Raw genomic sequence first — 18,099 nt, 5'->3', positions numbered from 1 at the left:
TTCTTACTGTCCCTTTTCCTGTAACCTGATATTTATCAGGCTACTATTAACGGAGTTATCTTTGCACACCACCCATTGCTTATGTTGGGAACCTGTTACAATAGCCAGGATTTTACAGCCCCTTCCACCCGGCGGGATATTACCATCCTGCTGAACTGAATGCAGATTTAAATGGCTTGCCGCATTTGCCAGGGGAGACAAACCGTTGAGGGGCTGTAAAATCCTGGCCAATGTGTGTGTTTGGGATGGGAGAAGGAATTCAATAGCAAAATGGACTTAATGAATCAAACTACTTGGTATCCAGAATTCATAGATCAATGCCAGAATTTTAGTGTAACTGCAATCTTCTGCTTGTATTTTGGGTTATTTTTTTATAAAAATATGTAAAACTGACAGCATTGAAATGTATGGAGAACGCACAAAGTATATTGGAGGGTAGGAGTAGAATAATTTCAGAATTATTTTCTAATTTCTTTCTAATACCTTCTAATTTCCCAAAGTTTATTGGTCTTGTCATATTTATAATTATAATTTGCAGGTTCAGGCAATTAAATTTTGGGAATACTGTTGCCATTGATTTTGCTCACTACTCCAAACTCCATTCTCAAATGTTTGCCTCCATCCCTGACAACAATCTGAGACTAAAACAATCTGTTCTCAACTTTGACATCATGTTTGACCCCAAGTTGAGCTTGCGATGATATATTCCCGCCATCACCATGGCCGCCTATTTTCACCTCTGTAATATTGCCTGTCTTCACCCTTGTCACAATTCGTTTGCTGCTGAAACCGTTTTTCATGTCTTTGTTACCTCCAGATTTGACTATACCCACACACTTTTTGTTGGTCTCCCATATTGTACCCTACATAAACTTGAGGTCATTCAAAACTCTGCTGCCTCTGTACTAACTTGCACCAAGTCACTTACCACCTCTGTGCTTGCTGGCTCTTGGTCAAGTAATATCTTGATTTTAAAATGTCCATCCTTGTTTTCAAATCCTTCTGTGGCTTTTCCCCTCCCTACCTCTGTAATCTCCTCTCACCCCAAAATCTTAGAGAAATCTGTGCTCATCTAGTTCTGGCCTCTTGAGCATTCCTGATTTTAATTGATCCATCATTGGTGGCTGTGTCTTCAGTTGCATATGACCTAAGCTCTAGAATTCTCTCCCTACACTTCTCTGCCTCTACCACACTTTCCTTCTTTAAGGCATTCCTTAAAACCTACATCATTGACCCTGCCTTTGGTCACCTGCCTAATGGGTTGGATTTTCGCAGAGTTGGGATGACTTGGAAGCCCTTTAAAATGGTGGCTTGGACCAAGTTCCAGAATACTTGACCCCATTCCTGGGGTTTTCGGGAGTGCTTTTTTAAAACTCATTCATAGCATGTGGGCTTCGCTGGCTAGGCCAGCATATATTGCCCATCCATAATTGCCCTTGAAAAGGTGATGGTGAGCTGCCTTCCTTAACCACTGCAGTCCAAGTGGCATAGGTACACCCACTGTGCTGTTAGGAAGGGAGTTCCAGGATTTTGAATCAGTGACAGCGAAGGAACAACAATATATTTTCAAGTCAGTATGGTGAGTGACCTAGAGGGGAACTCCCAGGTGGTGGTGTTCCCATGTGTCTGCTGGCCTTGTCCTTCTAGATGGTAGTGGTCATTGGTTTGGAAGGTGCTGACTAAAGAGTTTTGGTGAGTTCCTGCAGTGCATTTTGAAGATGGTACACACTGCTGCCACTGTGCGTCAGTGATGGAGGGAGTGAATGTTTGTGGATGGGATGCCAATCAAGCGGACTGCTTTGTCCAGAATGTGTCAAGTTTCTTGAGTTGTCGGAGCTGTACTCATCCAGGCAAGTGGAGAATATTCCATCACCCTCCTAATTTGAGCCTTGTAGATGGTGGACAGGCTCTGGGGAGTCAGGAGGTGTGTTACTCACCACACGATTCTTAGCCTTTGACGTGCTCTTGTAGTTACAGTATTTATATGGCTAGTCTAATTCAGTCTCTGATCAATGGTAACTCCCAGGATATTTTCTCTTGTTGGACATGGTCATTGCCTAGCACTTATGTGGCGCAAAGGTTATTGCTAATTGTCAACTCAAACCTGAATGTTGTCCAGGTCTTGCTGCATTTGGACACGGACTGCTTCAGTACCTGAGGAGTTGCAAATGGTGCTGAACATTGTGCAATCATCAGCGAACATCTCCATTTCTGACCTAATGATGGAAGGAAGTTCATTGATGAAGCAGCTGAAGATGGTTGGGCCTAGGACACTAACCTGAGAAACTCCTGCAGTGATGTCCGGAGCTGAGATGACTGACTTCCAGCAACCACAACCATCTTCTTTTGTGCTAGGCATAACTCCAACCAGTGGAGAGTTTTGCCCCTGATTCCCATTGATTCCAGTTTTGTTAGAGCTTCTTGATGCCACCCTCGGCCAAATGTTGCCTTGATGTCAAGGGCAGTTATGCTTACCTCACCTTTAATGGTGTGGCTGTGTTGGGTCAAATCCCTGCAACCTGCACTCCTGGCCTGGCTGTCTCCATTATGGGGTTAATATGTCATAGCCTTCTGCAATTTTCATGAAGTCTGGCTAGGTTTTCAATTAGTTGTGGTTCACAGTATCTCAGAGGTGTCATGAGCCATAGTTTGCATGAGGGCACCTTTTGAAAGGTAAATTCAAAAGATCCTGCTCATACCCCAAATGTCAAAGTATGTCTGCTAACAACCCTTATGGACCTCATGCCCTCAATGCCAAGGTATTCCCCCAGATAATTCTTGTGTCCTCTCATGCTCTCTATATCAAGGTATGCCCCTCTATCCACCCATCATGCCCCCATTCTAAGCCATGCTCCTCGATCCACTCCCCATGGCTTCTCACAGCCACTATGCCAAGCTATGGCCCTCAGAGAGCCAGGGCTATAAATCAAGCAATGTTTTCTGTGGCACTCAGATGTTTTAGCGCTCTAATGGATGTCTGGGCCCTCATCCAAGAATCCATAATGAGCCCAGAAATCCATTAATCTGTCACATTACCTTAGATGTATAATATTCTCAGCTCTTTCACATTGCATACATCAATGTTCATACAGATTCCATTAAGTCCATACTCAGCTGAAAACGTTATTAGGAAAGTGAATATGCTTTATGCGATGTTGCTGAGCAAAATAGTATTCTGTATGACACTAGGACCTGGCAATTCATGCCAATGGGTCACTTGGCCTAATTAAGAAAATTATTTTTGAAGCTGAAAACAACAACTTATATTTATATAGCACCTTTAACATGATAAATTGTATCAAGGCACTTCACAGGTGCACTATAAAACAAAATATGACACCAAGCCACATAACGAGATGGAGGGCTGCATTTTCAATGCTTGCCATTTCAGCTGTTGAAATTTTCAAGGATCTGGATAATTGAATTTTTACTGCCCTGTAGTAAAAGGACCTTTTTAGCTAATATAGTGAAAAATTATGAATGAATGAATGACTTTTTAAAGCATTTTTTTTACACATCCTATTGCCACTATAGGGTTCATTAGTTCTATACAGTGTATAGTGGGTCCATGGAGTTTGACATGGGGGCATGAGAGCTCTCAGGGGTTTTTTGAGGGACAGGTACCTTGGCATGAGTGTCCATAGGGGTTGCTTAAGGGACATACATTGGCACTGGGGGCATAGGGGCCATTAGGGTTGTTGTGAGGCATATCTTGTCATGGGGGCTTGGGGAACATGAGCAACTCAAGGGGCAGAATTTTCTGCCTACCAGGCAGGCGGGCCCGACCCAATCTCCAGCAGGCGGGGAGCCGGTGGATGAGGTCTCATGTTTTTTCAGAAGCCCGCCGGGGCTCCTGGCCTGCCCACCAACCTTAAGGTTGGACTGGCAGGTCCTTTAATTGTTTTAAGTATCCTGTCAATGGCCTCATTTGGCCATTGACAGGTCGGCGGGTGTACAGCTGATCTCACTGTGCCCCCGCCTTCCTGAAGATTTAAATGTGGCAGGATGACATCGGGAGTTCCCCTGGACATCATCCCTCGATATTTCGTGCGTCGGCGAGCGGGCCCCGCCCCCTGCTCACCGACTGCAAAATTCAGCCCAAGGGGTTGCTTGTGGGGGTATATCTTGGCATAGGGTCATAGGGGTTGGTTGGGGAACATAGCTTGGCATGGAACATGATGTGCCATTGGGCGTGGGTGTGGGATGTAGCTTGCCATGTGGGGCATGAGTGATCATAGTGGATGGGTGAGAGCATGAGGTTGCACGGATGTAACATGGGGAGTTTGTGGAATTGAGGGAGTGTGAGGAGTGTGGGGTGGAGGGTCTTTGTGTTTTTATTTTAAATGGGATGAAGTCCCACAGCACTGTGGCAGGCCCAATAACGTGCCTTGGCACCCAGCAGCCCCTATAGCTGCCTCCGAACCTTTCCTGGATGGGCTGGCCCAGCTCCAGCCTGCACCCGCCCCTCCCACAATGAAAATCCGATCCTTGCGAGCACTTTCTCTCAAGACAGGTAGACTGAGCCAGAATTTTCCCGACTCTCGCTTCCCAGCTCGAGGATGAAAATGCAGCCCTCTATCTCCTTATGTGGCTTGGTGTCATATTTTGTTTTATAGTGCACCTGTGTGAAGTACCTTGGTACAATTTATCATATAATATAAATATAAGTTGTTGTTTTCAGCTCCAGGCAGAATTTTCTTAATTAGGCCAAGTGACCCATTGGCATGAATTGCCAGGTCCTAGAATCATACAGAATACTATTTTGTTCAGCAATGTCACGTAAAGCATATTTACTTTCCTAATAAAATTTTCAGTTGAGTATGGACTTAATGGAATATGTATGGACACCCTGGTCCACTCCTCCATCACCCCCTACTCCTCAAACCCCTCCTATGGCACCACCCCATGCCCACGCAAAAGATGCAACACCTGCCCCTTCACTTCCTCTCTCCTCACCGTCCAAGGACCCAAACACTCCTTTCAAGTGAACAGCATTTCACTTGCATTTCCCCCAACTTAGTCTATTGCATTCGTTGCTCCCAATGTGGTCTCCTCTACATTGGAGAGACCAAACGTAAACTGGGCGACCGCTTTGCAGAACACCTGCGGTCTGTCCGCAAGAATGACCCAAACCTCCCTGTCGCTTGCCATTTTAACATTCCACCCTGCTCTCTTGCCCACATGTCTGTCCTTGGCTTGCTGTATTGTTCCAGTGAAGCCCAACACAAACTGGAAGAACAACATCTCATCTTCCGACTAGGGACTTTACAGCCTTCCGGACTGAATATTGAATTCAACAACTTTAGGTCGTGAGCTCCCTCCCCCATCCCCACCCCCTTTCTGTTTCCCCCTTCCTTTTTTTTTCCAATAAATTATAAAGATTTTCCTTTTCCCACCTATTTCCATTATATAAAAAAAAACCCCACTAGAGCTATACCTTGAGTGCCCTACCATCCATTCTTAATTAGCACATTCGTTTAGATAATATCACCAACTTTAACTTTAACACCTATGTGTTCTATTGTACTATTGTCATTGACATCTTTTGATGATCTGCTTCTATCACTGCTTGTTTGTACCTACAACCACACCCCCCCCTCCACCTCTCTCTCTCTCTATCTCTCCGCCCCCCCACACACACACCTTAAACCAGCTTATATTTCAACTCTTTCTTGGACTCGAACTCAAGTTCTGTCGAAGGGTCATGAGGACTCGAAACGTCAACTCTTTTCTTCTCCGCTGATGCTGCCAGACCTGCTGAGTTTTTCCAGGTAATTCTGTTTTTGTTTTGGATTTCCAGCATCCGCAGTTTTTTTGTTTTTATCTATGTAAGAACATTGATGTTTGCAATGTGAAAGAGTTGAGATTATTATACACCTAAGATAATGTGACAGAAACAAGCAATTGTTAAAATAAGCTTATGGGAAATCATTTTTTTTGCTGTATATATGAAGCTAAATAAATATTTTACCTTAACTACTTAACAGCAGTATTTGACCTTTTTTTCACAAGAGATAGTGGGCCTCAATGGCAGTAACATATGCAATGAGACAGCACACTAGGGGGTTTAAAAATAAAGGGTCTCTCATTTAAGACAGAGATGTTGAGGAATTTCTTCCCTCAAAGGGTCATTAGTCTTTGAATTTTTTTTCCACAGAGAGCAGTGGAGGCTGGATCATTGAATATATCCAAGGCTGATTTAGACTGAGTTTTGATCTACAGCAGAGCCAATGTTTATGGTTGCAGGCAGGAAATTAGAGTTAAGGCCACAAACAGATTAGCCATGATCTTATTGAATGGTGGAGCAGGCGTGATGAGCCGCATAATCTACTCCTGTTCCTATTTCTTATGATTTTATGATCTTTTCATAGCAATAAAAAAACTGTGTTGTTTTAGTTCTATAAGTATCTTAAATTTCAGTTCTCAACTTGAGTTTTGGTGATCTTGTTCTGAAACTACCTGGTTATAGCAGCAGGTTTTAATTTAATAACTGTCAATTTTCTCACATCTTTAATCTTTATATTGGTGACATTGTGATCATTTATGTAACTGCCACAATGATCATACTGCATGGGCTGCAGCTCATGCTGGGGCAATGGGAGCTGAGCTCGCCGATAATGTTAAGTGCAGCTCAGTTATATAATTTAAGTATGTTTTTGCACTACTTGTGCTTGACACACAGCTTGTGACTATCTGTAGTAGAAAATTATAACAGCTCATATAAGAACTGACAGCTGCATTTTCAGGAAAATAACTTTAAAAGTGGAATGAATAAATCTGTGAGGCTTTTTACAGGCTAAAAATATGTGGAGGAAAGATTGGTAGTCTTTTTGAAAAGGTTGCATGGGAGGAACAAATAATAGGTAAGGATGAAAATAAATAAAAAACCAACATAAAGGCATGAAACTAAATCTGTAGACAATGGCTGAGGGATGCTGCAGTGAACCTCTCTCCCCCTTTTCATGAAGATAAAGGTCAGTGTAATTTGTCACACAAGTGGAGGCATTGAGGATCCAATGGTGCAAATACAGGCCATTAGTCCCACAAGAAGAACTGTCCCTCTGATTGTCTGCCAATCTGTCACCAGGAGATGACTCATCCAAGTGACAACTTTCTTTGTTCGTAAAACTCTATGGTCTCACCCTCCCTATCTCCATAACTTCATCTAGCCCTAGAACCCTCTGAGAGTTCTGCACTACTCCAATTTTGACCTTTTGTGTATCCCCAACTTCCTTTGTTCCACAACTGACAGCCATGCCTTTGGCTGTCTGGGCCCTAAGCTCTGAAATTCTGTCACAAGCTGCTTTGCCTCTGTCTCCTTCTTTAAAATGCTGCTTAAAACTTACCCCATTGATCAAGCATTTGAACACATATCCTATTGTCACCTTCTTTGGTTTGGCATAAATTTATTGTCTGATAAGCTCACATGAAACAACTTGAGATGTTTTATTATGTTCAAAGTGTTCTGTAAATATAAGTTATCGTTGTTGTTGTTGTGGTTATAAAGCAGAGGTGCCAAAGAAGGTCACTCCTGAAAATGCCAGGTTCTTGTATAGGGATTTATGTGCAGATAATTGCCTCCAGCAAACTAGAGGAGATTCAAATTGCTAAATCTTAAATAAATTTGCTACATAGACGTAGCTTATGTGGGCTTTCTGTCTGTCCAAGATCCTCACTCTATGTTAATTGTATCTCATTTCAGCAAATACAGGTGAGATCAATAGGAGTATTTACACTGAAAGAGTGTGTGATGTTACATTCCATATACAGCATGGGGTTGGGGCTATCTCCTAAATTCCAGGTGTGGGTCATGTCCATGATAAAAATTTTCCTACTTTATTGATACAGGATGGGGTTGTGTTTTGTTCATGGCAGAAAGATGTTTTGGGATATATTCTGAGTGTAGAGTAAATTGAAGTTGCACTTTGTGTTACAATTCATGATGTGAAGAGATGTCATGGCAATTTCTAAGGATGCAAGGAGATAAGAAATAGGAGCAGGAGTAGCTGTTTGGCTCCTCAAGCATGCCCCATTCAATAAGGTCTTGGTTGATCTGCTTGTGGCTTGAACTTCACTTTCCTGTCTTCTCCCCATAACTGTCGACTCCCTTATAGATCAAAAATCTGTCTAACTCAGCCTTCAATATACCCAATGACCCAGTCTCTACTACTTTCTTGGGTAGAAAATTTCAAAGATTAAAAACACTCTGAGAGAAGAAATTCCTCCTCATCTCCATCTTAGGTTAGAGCTCCCTTATTTTTAAACTGTGCTGCTGGTTCTAGATTCCCCCATGAGGGCAAATATCCTCTCAGTATCTACTGAAGCTCCCTCAGAATCTCATATGTTTCCAGATGCTTTGAAGGTTGCACTAAAGGAAGAAAAACATTTTTGCTGGAAACTAGATTATTCACTTACCCTACCATTAATGCAAAACAGATACCTGAGTTAAGGGCTAGATTTGCTTAGGTCTCATCCCACCTAAAATCAGATGGAGTAGTGGTGGTAAGGGGGGAAAAGTTAGTCAGCAAGGCTACCCCAGCTTGAATTTTCCTTCCAACACAAGAAATAGGAGCAGGAGTAGACCATACAGCTCATTTCAATACAATCATGGCTGATCTTAGGCTTCGATAAACATTCCCACTCACTCCCCTGATTTCCTGAGAGACCAAAAATCTGTCTATCCCAACCTTAAGTGCACTAAATGATGGACCATCCACAACCCACTGGGGTAGTAAAATTCCAAAGATTCACAACCCTTTGAGTGAAATAATTTCTCCTCATTCCAGTCCTAAACGCTGGGACCATTATCTTGAGACTGTACCCTTTTGTTTTAGATTCATTGAACAGCATTAACAATCCCCCACCATCTACCCTATCAAGCCCCTTCAGAAGCTTGTATGTTCCAATGAAATTGTCTGTCATTCTTCTAAACTCCAGAGAATATCGGATTGGTTTATTCAGCCTCTCATCATAGAACAACCACTTCATCCCAGGGACCTTTGCTGTACTGCCTCTAATGCAAGTATATCCTTCCTTAAATATGGAGACCAAAACTGTGCATTGTATTCCAGATGTTGTCTCACCAAAGCCCTATACAATTGTAGCAAGACTTTTCATTCCTGTGCAATGAAGGTTCACCATACTGGGTCTTGGGATGGTGGAGCTGTCCTATGAGAACAGATTGAGGAGATTAGGCCTGTGTTCTCTAGAGTTTAGAAGAATGAGAGGTGATCTCATTGAAACATACAAAATTCTCATGGGGCTCAACAGTAGATGCAGGAAGGATGTTTCCCCTGGCTAGGGGGTCTAGAACCAAGAGACACAATCTCAGAATAAGTGTCTCTGCAGCTAAGTCACTAATATTGCTTGTAAATAGATGAGACCCAGCGCTATCCTTTTGGCACTTCACTAGTCACAGTCTGCCAACCTGAAAATGCCTCATTGATACCCTCTTTGCCTTCTGTCCATTAACCAAACCTCTATGCTAATATATTACTCCCAATTCCATGAGCCCCAATCTTGTCTATTAAACTTTTGTGTGGCACCTTATTGAATGCCTTTTGGAAATCCAGATATACTATACCTACTGATTCCTCTTTATCTATCCTACATCCTCTAAAATCTGTAAGTTTTGTCAAACAGGCTTTCCCTTTTGTAAAGCGATGTCGACTTGTTCTAACCATACTATACTTCTCCAAGTGCATTGTGAAGACTTCCTTAATAATAGATTCCAGCCTTTTCCCAATGACTAATATTGGGCTAGCTGGCCTGTTGTTCCCTATTTTCTCTCTGCCTCTTTTCTGTCACCCAGTGTTACATTTGCCAACTTCCAATCTGATGGGACCGTTCCTGGATCTAAGCAATTTTGGAAAATCATGCTTAGCACATCCACTATCTTTGCAACCCTAGGATGTAGACCATCAGGTCCCGGGGAACTCTCAGATTTTAGTCCCTTAAGTTTCTCCAATACTTTACCTCTGCTGATATTAATTACCTCCAGCTGAATTTTACGTAGCGAAAGTGGGACTGCCATACTCCTGCAGGTCATGAACCTGACGTCATCGCACCAGTCTGCAATATTCGGGGATGGAGCAGGCACAGAAATCAGAAGCCTGCCTGCCATTTTGAAATTGAGAATTAAAAGCTGTTTAAGCTAGTTAACAGTCTAATTGGCAGCAATAATACATTATTGACGTTATAATGATGTGGGTGCACATGAAACACACCCAATTTTTCTCAGGGTCTCATGAAAGGACGATATAAAAGCTGGAGGGGGCCTATGCCTGAATTTAGCAGGAGAGGCTGCTGACAGTAATTTGTTTAGGAAATGTTTGCTGTTCAGAAACATATAATCATAATCAGGACTATCCCTCAATGATGTGTGCAGAATCTTGTTGATCTTGCCTTCTTTCATCACTGTATAATTTGTGCTGAGAAATAGTGTCTCCTCTGGGCATCTTGGTTGGAGTATGTCACTTTCAAATTTAACCTGGAATTCAATGGTATTGCGATCACTATTTTCCAGTGGATCTTTTACTCTGACATTATTGATTGAACTTGACTCATGATACAATACTAGATCTAAGGTAGCTTTATCCCTCACTGGATCCACAATGCACTGCTCAGGAAACTGTCACGAAAATATTCTACAACTCATCTTCTGGACCACCTTTACCAAGTTGATTGTTCCAGTCTATATGAAAATTAAAGTCCCCATAATTATTCCATTGCCTTTGTTACAAGCTCCAATAATTTCTTGTTGTCCAATACTCTGCTCATTGGTATAGGTACTATTAGAGGGCCTATAAACACTCCCACTGGCATTTTTTGACTTGAGCTATTCCTAGCTTACACCCATATTGATTCTACTTCAGGGGGAGGTGATGACGTAGTGTTATTGTCACTGGACTAGTAATCCAGAGACCCAGGTAATGTGCCGGGGACCTGACTTCGAATCCCGACACAGCAGATGATGGAATTTGAATTCAATAAAAATTTGGAATTAAAAGTCTTATGAAAGGTCTGAACTGCATTGCTGTTTTTGGTTTCATTTGGAGTTTGGTGGCTAAGGGAGTTTAAGGGTTAAGTTGAGAGTTAAATTCTATCTAAAGCTCAGTCTTTCTTTAATTTAGCAATTAACTAAAAGTTGCTGTTAGGGTTAGACAAGATGAGTTTTAGTCCAGCCTTAAAACAGGGCTCATGTACGCTCTGCTTGCGGCTTAACTAGTTAATTAGATAACTGGCTTAAGCAAGTTTTCAGAGGCTAGGTTCAGAGAGTATAAAAATAGGCTATCTTATAGTGCTGACTTTGTCTGCACTGGAGTGCTGTTTTTGGCTGCAGTAGAGAGTTTCAGTTGTAGTTTGGTGACTGAGGGAGTTCAGAGAGGAGGTGCTCCTTTCTTTTTCTACCTTTGCTCAGAAAGAAGAGCGGCAGCCTTGGTAAGTAGGAACAGGTGAGTAAATTAGAAAAGTATAACATTTTTAAGGTTCCTATACTTGAACTTAACCATGAAGCACCAGGAATAAGGGAAATTTAGGGTCGATATAATAAAGTAATATAAATAATCCAAAGTAGAATAAAGTTAATGTCAGAGAAGTAGAGTTAAGACCTGGCAGGGCAGCTCATTCAAGTGGAATGTGTGTCCTGTAATATGTGCAAAGTCATGGACGCTACCAGTTCCCTAGCTGACCACATGGGCAGGAAGTGCGGTCAGCTGCAGAAACTTGAGATCCGGGTTTCAGAGTTCAAGCAGTGGCTGGAGTCACTGCTGCTTAAGGACCTGGAGACAGAGGGAATGGGTGACCACCAGGCAGTCCAGGAGAAGTAGGCAGTTAGTGCAGGAGTCCTTGGGGATCCGTTCACAAATCGGTTTTCCACTTTGGAAGCTGGTGAGAATGTTGGTTCCTTGGAATGCAGCCAGAGTCATGTTTGTGGCACTACAAGCGGCTTGGCTGTAGAGGAGGGGAGGAAGAAGAAAGGAAGAGCCATAGTGATAGGGGATTCATTGGTTAGGGGAACAGACAGGTGTTTCTGTGGCCATAGACATGACTGCAGGATGGTATATTGCCTCCCTGGTGCCAGGGTCAAGGATTCACAGAGCGGCTGCAGGATATTCTTCTGGGGAAGGGTGATCAGCCAGAGGTCATCGTCCAAATTGATACCAATGACTTAGGCAGGAAGGAGAATATGGTCCTGCAATCAGAATTTAGGGAGCTAGGTAGAAAATTAGCAAACAATTACTCTAATATAGTAATTTCTGGATTGCCCCCAGTGCCACGTGCCAGTGAGTACAGAAATAGGAGGATAAGGTGAATGCGTGGCTAGAAAGATAGTGCAGGAGGAAGGGCTTTAAATTCCTGGGATACTGGGACTGACCCTGGGGGAGATGGCACCTGTACAAGCTGGGTGAGTTGCACCTGGACGAGGCTGGGACTGAGTTCCTTGCAGGCATTTTGCTAGTGCTGTTGGGAGGGCTTTAAGCAGGGCTGTGGGAACCAAGAAAAAATACTAGAGAGGAATACCAAGATACACAAAATACTGGGAGGGACAGACAGCACTAGTATAGAGCAGAGTAAGTTAATAGGTAAAGTTGGGGTAAGGGAGAAAGGAACAAAATCTAAATCAGGGTTGCTGTGCATGTATGTGAATGCATGGAGTATAGTAAATAAGATTGGGGAGTTACAGGCGCAGATTGCCATGTGGAAATATGATGTTGTGACGATAACAGAGACCTGGCTCAAGGACGGGCAGAACTGGGTGTTAAATATTCCCGGGTACGAGGTGTTCAGAAGAGATAGGAAAGGGAGGAAAGTAGGAGGGGTGGCAGTATTGGTTAAGGAGAGCATTGCAGTGCTGGAGAAAGAGGGTGTCCCAGAGAGTTCAATCAGAATCAATCTGGCTAGAGCTAAGGAACAAAAAGGGTGCAATTGCATTGCTCGTAGTCTGTAGACTGCCAAATAGTGAGAAGGACATAGGAGAACAAATCCGCATGGAAATTACAGAGAGGCATTATAGAGTAGTTATAATGGGGACTTTAATTACCCAAATGTAAACTGGGACATTGGTAATGTAAAGGGTGGAGAAAGGCCAAAGTTCCTAGACTGTGTTCAGGAGAATTTTCTACAGCAGTATGTGTCCATTCCAACAAGAAAAGATGCACTGTTGGATCTGGTTATTGGAAATAAGGTGGGCCAAGTAGATCAAGTGTCAGTGGTGGAATATTTAGGAGACAGTGATCATTGTATTGTACTTTTTAGGATGATGGCAGAAAAGGACAATAGGCAATCCAAAGTAAGAATAATTAACTGGACAAGAGCTGACTTTGATGGGGCAAGAACAGAGCTGGGCCAGATAGATTGGAACAAAAGATTGACAGGAAAAACTGTAGCTGAACAAAGGGCTACCTTCAAAAAAGAATTGGTTCGAGCACAGTCAAGGTATATTCCATTGAAAGGGTAAGGTAGGACAAACAAATCCAGAGCTCCCTGGATGAAGAAGGAGATTGAAATTAAGTTAAAGAAAAAAAAGTGTGCTTATGACAGGGCCTCAAGTAGAAAATATAATTGAGAACCAAGAGAAATACAGAAGGTTCAGAGGGGAGGTGAAAAAGCATATTAGAGAAGCGAAGACGAATTATGAGGAACTGGCAGCCAACATAAAGGGAAATCCCAAAGTCTTCTATAGACAAATAAATAGCAAAAGGGTGGTAAAAGGAGGAATAGGGCCGATTAGGGACCCAAAAGGGAATTTACACATGGACAAAGGGGCCATGGCTGAGGTATTAAATGAATACTTGAAGTATTAAATGAATACTTTGCATACATCTTTACCAAGGAGGCAATGGTGTCAGACAAAGAAACTCAATAGAAGGGTTCAAAATTAATAAGAAGCAAGTGTTGAATAGACTGCTGGTACTTAAAGTTGACAAGGCACCGGGACCGGATGAGATGCATCCAAGAATATTGAAGGAAATGAGAGTAGAAATTGCAGTGGCGCTGGCCATAATTGTTTAGTCTTTCCTAGGCTCAGGAGTGGTGCCAGAGGACTGGAGAATTGCAAACATTATGCCCATGTTCAAAAAAGTTTGTAAGGATAAACCCAGCAATTACAGACCAGTCAGTTTAACTTCAGTGGTGGGCAAGATTTTAGAAACAATTATTCGGGATAGAATTAGTTGACACATGGTAAAATATGGGCTGATAAGAAAGAGCCAGCTTGGATTTCTAAAGGGCAAATTGTGTTTAACGAACTTGCTGGAGTTTTTTGAAGAGGTAACAGAAAAGGTCGATGAGGGTAATGCTGTTGATGTGGTGTACATGGACTTTGAAAAGGCATTTGACAGTGTCACATAACTGACTTGTGAGAAAAGTTATTGCTCATGGAATAAAAGGGACAGTAGCAACGTGGATACAAAATTGTCTGAAAAATAGGGAGCAGAGAGTACTGGTCAATGGATATTTTTCGGGCTGGAGGAAGGTTTGTAGTGGAGTTCCCCAGGGGATGGTATTGGGACCCTTGCTTTTCTTGATATATATTAATGATCTAGATCTTGGTGTGCAGGGGACAATTTCAAAGTTTGCAGATGATACAAAGCGAGGAGGACAGTATGGAACTTCAAGAGGACATAGACAGGTTGGTGAAGTGGGCAGATAGGTGACAGATGAAGTTCAATGCGGTGAAGTGTGATGTAATGCATTTTGGTAGGAAGAACGTGGACTGAAAATGTAAATTAAGGGGTGAAATTTTGAAGGGGGTGCTGGAGCAGAAAGACTTGGGGGTCTATGTGCAAAGATCATTGAAGGTGGCAGGACAGGTGGAGAGAGCAGTTAATAAATCATATAGTATCCCGGGCTTTATTAATAGCGGCATAGAGTACAAGAGCAGTGAGTTTATGCTGAGTTTATATAAGTCACTCGTTAGACCTCAGCTGAAATATTCTGCACAGTTCTGGACGCCATATTATAGGAAGGATGTGAACACATTGGAGAGAGTGTAGAAGAGGTTTACAAGAATGGTTCCAGCGATGAGAAACTTCAGCTATGAGGATGGATTGGAGAGGTTGGGACTGTTCTCCTTGGAGAGAAGAAGGCTGAGAGGAGATTTGATAGAGATGTTCAAGATAGTGAGGGGGCTGGACAGAGAAGGTAGGGAGAAGCTGTTCTCACTCATAAAAGTATCAAGAATGAGAGGGCACAGCTTTAAAGTGATTTGCAAAAGTAGCAAGTATGATGTGAGAGAAAACTTTTTCACACAACGAGTGGTTCATGTCTGAAACGCGGTGCCTGGAAGTGTGGTGGAGGCAGGTTCAATCAAGTCATTCAAGAGGACAATAGATGATTATTTGAATAGAAACAATGTTGTAAGGGTACAGGGAAAAGGCAGGGCAATGGCACTAGGTCATTTGCTCATTTGGAGAGCCAAATGGCCTCCTCCTTATTCTGTGATTCTGTGTGATACTTCACAGACTAATCAAGCAATAAAGCAGTAAGTCATACTCACAGAATAATGTTCCAGACACCACTATCATCATCCCTGGTTATGTCCTGTCCCACTGGCAGGACAGATCCAGCAGAGGTGGCAGTACAGTGGTATATAGTTGGGAGGGAGTTGCTCTGGGAGTCCTCAACATTGACTCCGGACCACGTGAAGTTTAATTGCATCAGGTCAAACATGGGCAAGGAAATCTCCTGCAGATTATCACATACCACCACCACTGCCCCTACCCCCCCCCCCCCCCCCCCACCCCCCCACCCCCAACCCTCACCTGATGAATCAGTGTTCCACCATGTTGAACACCACTTCAAGGGAGCACTGAGGGTGGCAAAGATGCAGAATGTACTCTGGGTGGGGACTTCAATGTCCATCACCAAGACTAGCTCAGTAGCGTCCCTACGGACCAAGCTGACCGAGTCCTAAAGGACTTAACTGCTAGACTGGGTCTGTGGCAAGTGGTGAGGGAGCCAACAAGAGGGAAAAACATTCTTGACCTCATCCTCACCAACCTGCCTGCCACAGATGCATCTGTCCATGACAGTATCAGTAGGAGTGACCACTGCACAGTCCTTGTGGAGACAAAGTCCTGTTTTCACATTGAGGATACCCTCCATTGTGTTGTGTGGCACTACCACCGTGCTAAATGGGATAGATTTCGAACAGATCTAGCAATTCAAGACTGGGTAACCATGAGGTGCTGTGGGCCATCAGCAGCAGCAAAATTGCACACAACCACAATTTATAACCTAATAGGCCAGCATGTCCCACACTCTACCATTAATACCAAGCCAGGGGATCAACGCTGGTTCAATGAAGAGTGCAGGAGGGCAGGCCAGGATCAGCACCAGGCATACCTAAAATTGAGGTGTCAACCTGGTGAAGCTGTAACACGGGACTACTTGCGTGCCAACAGCAAAAGCAGCAAGTGGTAGATAGGGCTAAGTGATTGTACAACCAACAGATCAGATCTAAGCTCTGCAGTCCTGCCACATCCAGCCATGAATGGTAGTGGACAATTAAATAACTCAAGGGGGAAGGAGGCTCCAGAAATACCCCATCCTCAATGATGGGGGAGCCCAGCACAGTAGTGCAAAGGATAAGGCTGAAGCATTTGTAACAATAATCAGCAATAAGTACCAAGTGGATGATCCATCTCGGCCTCCTCCGGTGGTCCCCAGCATCACAGATGCCAGTCTTCAGCCAATTCGATTCACTCCACGTGATATCAAGAAACGGCTGAAGACACTGGATACTGAAAAGGTTATGAACCCTGACAATATCCTGGTAATAGTACTGAAGACTTGCGCTCCAGAACTTGCTGTGCCCCTAGCCAAGCTGTTCCAGTAAGTTACAACACTGGCATCTACCTTGCTATGTGAAAAATTCCCCAGGTGTGTCCTGTACGCACAAATCAGGGCAAATCCAACTCACCAAATTACCGCCCCATCAGTCCACACTCGATCATTAGTAAAGTGATGGAGTGGGTCGTCAACAGTGCTATCAGGCAGCATTTGCTTAGCAATAAACTGCTCACTGACACTCAGTTTGAGTTCCACCAGGGCCACTCAGCTCCTGACCTCATTACAGCCTTGGTTCAAGCATGGACAAAAGAGCTGAACTCCAAAGGTGAGGTGAGAGGGAATCGCCCACTATCAACATCCTGGAGGATTACTATTGACCAGAAATTGAATTGGGCCAGCCATTTAAACACTATGGCTACAAGAGCAGGTCAGAGGCTAGGAATCCTTTCGTGAGCAATTCACTTCCTGACTCGTTAAAGCCTGTCTATCATCTACAAGGCACAAGTCAGGAGTGTGATGGAATACTGTCCACTTGCTTGGATAGGTGCAGCTCCAACAGCACTCAAGAAGCTTGACACCATCTGGCACAAAGCAACCTGCTTGATTTGCACCACAACCACAAACATTCACTCTCTCCACCACTAACGCACAGTGGCAACAGTGTGTACCATCTACAGGATGCACTGCAGGAATTCACCTCGGCTCCTTAGACAGCACCCTTCAAACCCATGACCACTACCATTTAGAAGGGCAAGGGCAGCTGTCATATGGGAACCCCACCACCTAGAAGTTCCCTTCCAAACCACTTACCATCCTGACTTGAAAATATAACATTGTTCCTTCACTGTCGCTTTGTCAAAATCCTGGAACTCTGTTAGGCATTATTTGTGTAACTACACCACACTGATTGCAGCGGTCCAAGAAGGCAGCTCATCACCACCTTCTTAAGGGCAATTAAGTATATGCAATAAATGCTGGCCTAGCAAGCGACGTCCACATCCCATGAATGAATAAAACAAAATGACCTTCTGAGGCCAGACCCGTTCTCACTAATGTCCTATGTCACCCTTTACCGTCAGGTCTACCCCTTCTCCTTTGCACACTGTCTGTCTTTCAGAAATATTGTGTAGCCTGGAATATGTTTTTAAAAATTCTTTCATGGGATGTGGGCGTCACGAGAGGTGGGCCAGCATTTATTGCCCATCCCTAATTGACCTTGATGAAATAGTGATGAGCCGCCTTCTTGAACCTCCTTGATCACCTTGCAACCATGTCTTTTTAATAGTGATTTGATGTAAACCATTT

General features: G+C 43.4%; 1 protein-coding gene across 1 annotated transcript in view; it reads left to right on the top strand.

Moving 5' to 3' along the window:
- Positions 1-18,099, top strand: part of dnah5l (dynein, axonemal, heavy chain 5 like) — a 504,419-nt gene that overhangs the window by 316,579 nt on the left and 169,741 nt on the right. The window lies entirely within an intron of this gene.

Source organism: Carcharodon carcharias, chromosome 3, assembly GCF_017639515.1.
Source record: "Carcharodon carcharias isolate sCarCar2 chromosome 3, sCarCar2.pri, whole genome shotgun sequence".
Classification (NCBI taxonomy): Eukaryota; Metazoa; Chordata; class Chondrichthyes; order Lamniformes; family Lamnidae; genus Carcharodon; species Carcharodon carcharias.
The sequence above is the reverse complement of the archived record's forward strand: the minus strand, read 5'-3'. Positions and strand labels throughout refer to the sequence as shown.